Below are 9,353 nucleotides of genomic sequence, written 5' to 3' on the forward strand. Positions count from 1 at the left end.
TTTTTTGATTTCTGCCATTTCCTCTCTGCAGCCCTGAGTTTAGAGCGATGTTCACGGAGAACCTCGGACAGCCAGGGGGCAGATGGGGCAGTGCGTGCTGGTCTAGACAACAGTGGGCAAAAGTTGTCCAAGCAAGATGTTAAAGTGGAGCAAAGAGTGTCCGTAGCACTGTTCGTGTCCAGAGCAGAAAACTGAGAGAATGGTGGAAGAGAGGATGAAACCACAGCAGATAGGCGAGATGGAGAGAGTGAGCGTAGGTTCCGTCGAAAGGTGACCTGCGTTGGAGTGTGTGCCACTTCAGGAGTGAGTGCTAGGTTAGCAGTAATGAGGAAGTGATCAGAGGTGTGCAGTGGAGCAACTGAAGAGGTGTCCACAGAGCAACCACGCGTGTAGATGAGGTCAAGTTGGTTGCCCGATTTGTGAGTCGCTGTAGTGGACATGAGCTTGAGATCAAATGAGGTGAGCAGAGTTTTGAAGTCAGCAGCCTGGGGTTTATCTAAGTGGATGTTGAAGTCGCCAAGCAGTACCAGAGGAGTACCATCTTCAGGAAAGTTTGATAGCAGCACATCCAACTCCTCCAAGAAGTTTCCCAGTTGACCTGGAGGATGATAAATGACCACAAAGTGGATTTTAACAGGGTGGGTTACAGTAATGGCATGTGATTCAAATGAACCAGTACCTGATGGCTGAAGTTCAAATTTCCATTCTTTGGATATAAGGAGACCCGTACCTCCACCCCTCCCAGTGGTACGAGGAGTGTGGGAACAAGTGAAATTAGTAGAGAGGGCTGCAGGGGTGGCAGTATCTTCAGGTTTGATCCAAGTCTCTGTCAGTGCCATGAGGTTGAGACCGGAATGGGTAGCAATAGAGGAAATGAAGTCTGCTTTGTTAACTGCAGACTGGCAGTTCCAGAGACCAACTGGAATAGAGAGCATAGTAGTAGAGGTCAGAGGGACATGGCGTAGGATTGTCAGACAGGCCTTCCTGCGACGTACATAGCGTGCTCTCCGAGTGTTAGTAGTGATAGTAGAGATCTGAAAGCACATAGTGACTACAAGTGTAAGATATATTTGAGAGCAAACTTTACAAAGAGTGCCAAAAAAGAGAAAAGCAATACTCAAGTGCCCTGTCAGTGTCCTTGCTCGGTGGAGTCGCGCAGGTAGAGTCGATTGTCTTTACACTCGTCGGTCTTCACACGAGGAGGGTTCACACGAGGGTTGCCGCGACCGCTGCCGCGGTGAAACCTAGTGCTTTGTATTAGCCTGATTACTTGTGATTGAAGTCAGCTGGACACGCCTCGCTATTTAGCAGATCGAAACCAGGCAGTCCCGCGATAGGCAAACGCAAAACCAAGCGCCACTTTCAGCACGTATTAACCACGGTAAGACACACACAATTTAAACCAAAACAAAAACTTTCCTAGCAATGATGATCACACACTAGTCTGATGAGAAAACAAGACAAAACACTCACAAGCTGCTGTCCTTCTATGTTGCTCGACTGTTTCTTCTTTGTGAGAAGAAGTCCAATGCTTATAAAGCATGTCCAAGTGGCCGCATCATCTTACTGGGATGAGGAAGAGTCAATTTTAAGGACTTGCGGAAACAGCTTAATATCAAGAATATGATATTTATTAACAGAATGAACAGGAACAACTAATTATCTTAACATCAGCTCACACACCCAATCGACAATCCATTCTCGTAGTAGGCCTATTACAACTTTATTCTTGAAATATTTTTACTTTATTCTCGAAATATTATAACTTTAATCTCTTAATCTCAGAATTTTTTCAATTTTTAATCTCAAAATGATTGCAGTAGTCGTCAGGAATGCTTCCTGATCAAATCTCTTTCTCGATGTCCTGTACCTGCCAGACCCTCTTGATTGATCACGACGCGCCCCTAAACACCCCCCTCTTGTTTCCTGTTTTGGTTGGGAGAATGTTATCAGGTGGTTGGCTGGTCCTCCTATTGTCCCCTAGCCGTCCCGTTTGGGGGGTCAGACCAGTTAGTGGTTACCTCTTGAAACAGCATGGTGTAGAGCGAAAGGTCGTCTCCTTTGCTTGGAGTCTCTATGCTTCTTCTGAGCTCCAGGGTGATCTGAGTGCTCCACAGGGCAGCATGGACGTGCCCACAGCTGCTGGAGTCTGCAGGACAGGACTGAGCCCAGTAAGTGGTGTTACAGCTCTAATCCTCTCAGACCCATAAAGCAGCACCCAGCAGCCCTCATCCATTTAGCTGGAGCATCACGAAACCCCAGGGTCCGGCTGATTAGTTCCACTGACCTAAGAGCCATTTGGTGCCACACCCTTCTGGCACTTTGGATGGCGTGATGAGATGCTTCGCTATTTCAGAAACGCTGCCAGTGGGTACATTTTCATAGCAAAAATGTACGGCTAGCAAGTCTTGATAGCCAGTTGTGATCAAATCAAGGTGAATCCAACAAAGAAAAAAAACTTGGAAAAAGAAAGAATTCTAGTAAATATTTGTCTTTCTAGTAAAACGGACATCAAATTACATTATTATTATTTTTCTATTAATCTGAGGCACTATTTTTGCTGTGCACACCCCACACAGTTCCTCAGGCTATTGTGACAAAACAAACATTTCCCTTAAAAACTGTAAATTACATTAAAATCACATTACTTTACTGGAATTAATTTTATTCATTTCAACTACCTTTTATAAACTACTAAATATAGACTTAATTGGCCTGTTTTCTTTTTATTTAGGGGTGAAATGTTACCTCATAAGTCACATAGCTGCAGCTTAAAAACACTCTTGAAATGGCAAAGCGTTATGAGCTAGACACACTGTAAACAAAAATCTCTCTCTCTCTATATATATATATATATATATATAGATAGATAGATAGATAGATAGATATAGATATATCATATTTTTTTTACAATTATTTCAAATTTTTTAAATCAAAGTGGTACCAGCTTGTTTGTAGCACCTTTTGGCCCAGTTTGAACGCTTCTCTCTCCAGCAGCTGAAGATGCCTCCAGAGGAAAGCTGCAGGCCTCAATCAGTAAAAGATGATTTCAGGCCTCATGATGCTGATCCCTGGATCTCCAGACGGTGTTCAAAGCGATCTGTTTAATGGCTAATGTTTTTACCGCCCTCCTGCTGCTGCAGATAGTCAGTCAGACTCACCCTCAGGCTGCAGATCCTCTCACGGACAAGACACCCCGCTCACCTCATCATCAATAACATTACGCCAATGCATGTGCACTCACCCCTATTTATCTTCTTTTCAGCATTAACTTTTTCCAAAAAGTTGTCGAAATCCAGGTCAAACAGAGTGTCAACATGTAGCACTTTGAGTATGGCAATGTCTGAATAGGCTTGTCTCCCTTTTATACATGAAGTACTCAGAGCATCTTGGCTCAAAGTAGGGCAATGTGGACTCTGGATCAACAACAAGGTGTCCATTAAGCAGCAAAGCTGAGGTCCACAGTCCCCTCCAGTCTTCCAGACCACTGTCCTGAGTGAGTCTCTGTGAGTCTGGAAGTTCCTCTCAAGAACCATTTCTTCCTGTTTAGAATGCTCTTGATTGATAGGAATTGAAATGTACAGTGTAAGGCCAAATGTTGTGGACGTTTAATTTCCAAAGTATTCATTGGGATTCAGGTCAGTTAGTATGGTTCAAAAACACTTATTTTCGAGTCTACTTCAACTTGTCAACATGTCAGCTAGGTATGGCCTTAGTTTGTGATGTGCTGTTGGAGATTGGTGATCTAACCCAAGTGGACAGGGTCAAGCTGGGCTGAAATGAGGGTGCTTGAGCATGCATCTCATCACCAGGCTGAAGGCCAGAGGTCTGGTGACTCCAGAGCGACTGGTCGGCGGCGTGAGCCCCACACTGAGAACTTAGAGACGGGCTCTGCTAGATGAGATAATGCTAATGAGGACTCACAGGGTGAAACAAAATGGCTTAATTGTATTGAGTTCTTCCGTGTTAGAGCACAAAGGCTTGGGGAGGTTACGCTCACACATGAGGCTTATTGTAATCTCTCTGTAATTTCCAAGCCAAGGCATCTTCTCATGGGAGCAGAGGGCCATCCTCGCTGCACTATTCACACATATCCTTAAGGAAGTATCAATTCCTTACTAGGAAGAGACACAAAAGCTTGACAAAACCACATTCAGAGCACCTTTGTTGGGTGTAGAGCCATGATAGACATCTACAGTGTTGAGAGAGAGGCTCATTCAGACGCAGGTCAACTGCAGAGGACTGAAACCGAGCCATGGCTATAAGATGGCAATATGGAGCTGAGATGTGTTGTGCAGTATTTACATGCTGTGACAATGGTTTGTTTGGAGCTCTTTTGAAGCATCTTAGTCAGAGGCCACTGGCGCTCCTGCTCTCTCCCTCCAGCTTTTGACAGGAAGCTCATGATTTTTAACGTACGCAGCATGCATAATGGATCAGGGTGCACAATCACATACAGGCTGTGCGAGCCAGCGGACGCAGCAAGCACCTGTGCTGAACAAAGATGGCCTTTCTGCCATGGATGTGTACCCTGGTACCCGCTGTCACCGATCCCAGCTGCACTGCATTCAGCCTGACACACATTCATCTCGCCCAGCACCGCCGCCGCTCATAAAGAGCTCTTTATTTGCTTATTAACCCCAGTAAGAAAGCCCTTGACAAGCATTCTGGGAATGAGTTTGTGATTGTGAGGCTCTCACATGTGTGGGCCAGTGACTGATGCACATGTAGTGCCATCCCCGTTTGTCAGGGTATTTTACTGTGGTATTAAAATGTCATCTGTCAGATGTGCTTCTCTTCACTAATTCAATTCAATTCAATTCAAGTTTATAGCTCCTTTTACAATACAAATCGTTACAAAGCAACTTTACAGAAAATTATGTTTCTACAATATTTAGTAGTAGCTTATAAGTGACACGTGACTGTCAGTTTGTCCAGGTTTGACAGGATTTTTAGAAAAAATGAATACAAGACGTAGTCAGCCAGAGGATGAACATTATTAATATTATTAATTAATAATTATTATATGATGCAGTCACACTTGTAGCAATAATTGTTAGTTCTGTTTGTTGATTCAGGGTTAGCATCATCTGAGGTCCTCTGAGTTTTAGCAGCATCTCTTCTCAGGTGTTCTGGATCCAGACTGGAGATTGTGTAAATCCTATTTACCACGGGATGAAGATCCAGAAGAAACAGAGAAACACATAGAGACATCATTAGCATAGCTGCTGATCCAACAAACAAAAATTAGTTTAACCCAAGCTAATGAATAAAAAAGCACCTTTGATCAGATGCAACTACACTCACAATTTAAGAGATACATTATTTGAATGCTTGGCGAAAGAGATGTTTTTTTAATCTAGATTTAAACAGAGAGAGTGTGTCTGAACCCCGAACATTATCAGGAAGGCTATTCCAGAGTTTGGGAGCCAAATGTGAAAAAGCTCTACCTCCTTTAGTGGACTTTGCTATCCTAGGAACTACCAAAAGTCCAGCGTTTTGTGACCTTAGGGTGCGTGATGGGTTGTAGCGTGGTAGAAGGCTAGTTAGGTACGCTGGAGCTAAACCATTTAGGGCCTTATAGGTAAGTAATGATAATTTGTAACTGATATGGAACTTAATAGGTAGCCAGTGCAGAGACTGTAAAATTGGGGTAATATGATCATATTTTCTTGACCTGGTAAGGACTCTAGCTGCTGCATGTTGGACTACCTGTAGCTTGTTTATTGAAGAAGCAGGACAACCACCTAGAAGTGCATTACAATAGTCCAGTCTAGAGGTCATGAATGCATCAACTAGCTTTTCTGCATCAGAAACAGATAACATGTTTCGTAGCTTGGCAATGTTTCTAAGATGGAAGAATGCAGTTTTTCTAACATGGGAAATATGATTTTCAAAAGACAAATTGCTGTCTAATATGACACCCAGATTTCTGACTGTAGAGGAAGTAACAGTACATCCGTCTAGTTGCAGATTGTAATCTACAAGATTCTGTGTAGTGTTGTAGTGCTAACACTCTGTTAGCTTAAATAATTGAGAAGTTTCATCTGGTCTCATTGCTGAGTATCATCAGCATAACAGTGGAAGCTAATTCCGTATTTTCTAATAATATTACCAAGGGGCAACATGTATATTGAAAATAGAAGGGGACCTAGGACGGATCCTTGTGGCACTCCATATTTTACTGATGATAAATGAGATGACTCCCCATTTAAGTAAACAAAATGGTAGCGATCGGACAGGTAGGATCTAAACCATCTTAGAGCCTGCCCTTGAATACCTGTATAGTTTTGTAATCGATCTATGAGTATGTCATGATTTAATGAGTCTGTAGTGCATTATAACACTCTTAACTGCGATAAAATGCATCTGCATCCCGATCTCAAGAGTTCTGAAGAGCAACATGTTTTATAATAAGTCAGACTGGCAGAAAGTGTCCCAATAAATCTTAAATGCATAGTAGTTTAAGACATATAAAGTGGTGTATTTTCATTACAAATAAACACATTTTCACATTTTGCTCCCAAATTCTCTGTATCTAGGAAGGATTTCTTGAGTATACTTTTTTTTGTACTATACTTTTCTCTGTATACTTCTGTACTATAGATGTAGTTGATGGAGTGATGTTTAAGCTCTTTGTCATTTTAAAATATGCCATAAACAAAAGTTTGCAGAGGCATCAGAAGAGTCTGAGAGAATAAAGATGTGTGTGTGTGTGTGTGTGTGTGTGCGTGTGTGCATGTCTCTGCTGGTATGCTCTGTGCTGCTAGTATTGTGCAGGACATGCTTTATACATGCAGAAATCTGGACACATATCCAGGGCCAGCTGCACACACAACAAAACCAGCACCCAGCTGCAGACTTGAGTACAGACTGCCCCCCCCCCCCTGTGTGTGTGTGCGTGTGTGTCTCCCTCTCTGTGTGTCTCTCTCTCTTTCTATCTGTGTGTGTGTGTGTGTTTGTGTTTGTGTGTGTGTGTGTGTGTGTGTGTGTGTGTGTGTGTGTGTGTGTCTCTCTGTGTCTCTCTCTCTGTGTGTGTGTGTGTGTGTCTCTCTCTCCGCCCTGCACTCACTCTCCTCGTCCATGTCCTGGGCCACAGGCTTGTTGTAATGCTAATAACTTTGCTGAACAGAAAAAGAAAGATGTTAAATGTTGTTTGCAGTCAAAACATAAAAGAAAAGAAAAAGAACAGAAAGACCATTAGAAGCCACAATGAATTACAGCCATGTGATATCAAATGAGTCTGATTTCGACAATGAGTTTGATTTCCATGTGCATGCATGAAGAACGATGGCGCTGTGAATGAATGGCAACAGTCTCTGTCAAGTTACAAAAGATGAATAATCCAATAAAGGACCGTTAAAAGGGACGGTTCATTTACTCATTTACTAATCCTCGTGTAGTTCTAAACCTGCAAGAGTTTCTTTCTTCTGCTGAACATAAATGTATTTGTCAAAAAGAAATTTTGAAGAATTGTGGTGAACAAATAGTTGCTGGTAGCCATTGACTTCTGTAGTATTTTATATTCATACTATGGAAGTCAATGTGGATAATTTGGAAATAGTTTTTCAAGAGCAACCTGGCTAAGATCACACACAGTACACACATAATTTAAAATAATACAAGAACAAGAACTACAAATGCATAATCTAAAATCCTTAGTGTTCAATGGTTTGTGATGCAGACACACACACACACACACGTGCTTGTCTTGGCTCTCCTCCCACAGGCAGGTCTGAACGTGACTGTGGTGATGCTGAAGAACAGATCCGAGCGTGTGCCTCTCAGAGTGATCAGTCCAGTGTGGGACAGCAGACACCGTTTCACTTCCGTCCTTAAACTCATAGTTCACCTTCAGTTGCTGGTCACCACTGACTTCCATAGTGGGTTTTCAATACTATGGAAGCAGTTCAACTGAAGGTCAACTTTGTGTGTGTTTGTCTGAGTCAATCCGAGGCCTTTTGATATAACCACTTATTTTAACAATGGAAATGCCATGACTTTTCTTGATATGTCACAACAGTTTTGCCACATTCTCAAAGAAAGGAAAACTCCCTGATGTTGTTTTTATTTTATTTTATTTTATTTTTTTCTCTATAATCTTTCTTACTATCACTGTCTGTTTGTTCGTTTTTTTTTTTTTTGAAGTTGTAAAATATAACTTAATTCACACCATATTTCTGATATTATCGATCAATCTTATCAGATTAACTTTGATCGTTCACTCTTCCGTGACTGCAGTACACCTGCAAAGTGACATGTACAGTTTATCTATCTCTGTCGCTGATGAGGGATTCACATGTGATAAATTCAGGGAAATAGTTAGGCTGACAGAGAAGATTTCAGAATTAGAGACGCGCATCCAAACTTTAATTGAGGACAGTAAGAATGTTAGGGCTCTAGATATGGCTTTGGATGCGTCTAGCTCAGGGATTCCTGTACATTGTCCGGTTCCAGCAGAGCCCCTGCAGCAGGGCAACTGGGTGACGGTGAGGCAGCGTAGTCGTGGGTCAAAACACCACTCTTCTGTTCCGATCAAAACATTAAACAGGTTCTCCCCACTCAGTGATAATAATAATAATAATACATTTTATTTATAATGCGCTTTTCTAGAACCCAAAGCGCTACAGACAAATACAATTAAAAAACTACAATAAATGCAATACAAAGTAAAAAAAAAAAAAAAAGTATAAATCAATTCATTATAGTACAACATAGTAGAATATTACTGATAGTCCATAAAAGCAATTTTAAAAAGATGAGTTTTCAACAGCTTCTTAAAACTGGCTATTGTGTGAGCTTCTCTAACAGCAATGGGGAGCGCGTTCCATAACCTGAGTGCAGCAACAGAGAAAGCTCTCTCCCCCATTGATTTTAATCTATAGGGAGGCTGTTGAAGAGTAAGGGAATCAGCAGACCAAAGGGAACGAGAAGGCATGTATCGGGTGACTAAGTCACAAATATAAGAAGGGGCAGTTCCATGTATAGCTTTATATGTTAATGTTAGAGTTTTAAAAACGATACGTGACTGTACAGGAAGCCAATGCAAACTATAAAGCACACCTGTGATATGCTGACGTGATGGAGTATATGTGAGAATACGAGCAGCTGAATTCTGGATATACTGCAGGCGTTTGATTAATTTAGCAGGTAAGCCAATGAATAGTGCATTGCAGTAGTCAATGCTGGAAGTAACAAATGCATGAATAAGCCTTTCAGCGTCGGGTGGAGTGAGGAAAGGCCTAATTCTTGCAATGTTTCTGAGGTGATGGAAAGCAGATTTTGTAATACTCTTAATGTGAGAGTCTAGTGTCAGATGAGTGTCAAAAATTACTCCAAGGTTACGAGCCTGA

The sequence above is a fragment of the Carassius gibelio genome, chromosome A3 (genome assembly GCF_023724105.1).
Source record: "Carassius gibelio isolate Cgi1373 ecotype wild population from Czech Republic chromosome A3, carGib1.2-hapl.c, whole genome shotgun sequence".
Taxonomy (NCBI): domain Eukaryota; kingdom Metazoa; phylum Chordata; class Actinopteri; order Cypriniformes; family Cyprinidae; genus Carassius; species Carassius gibelio.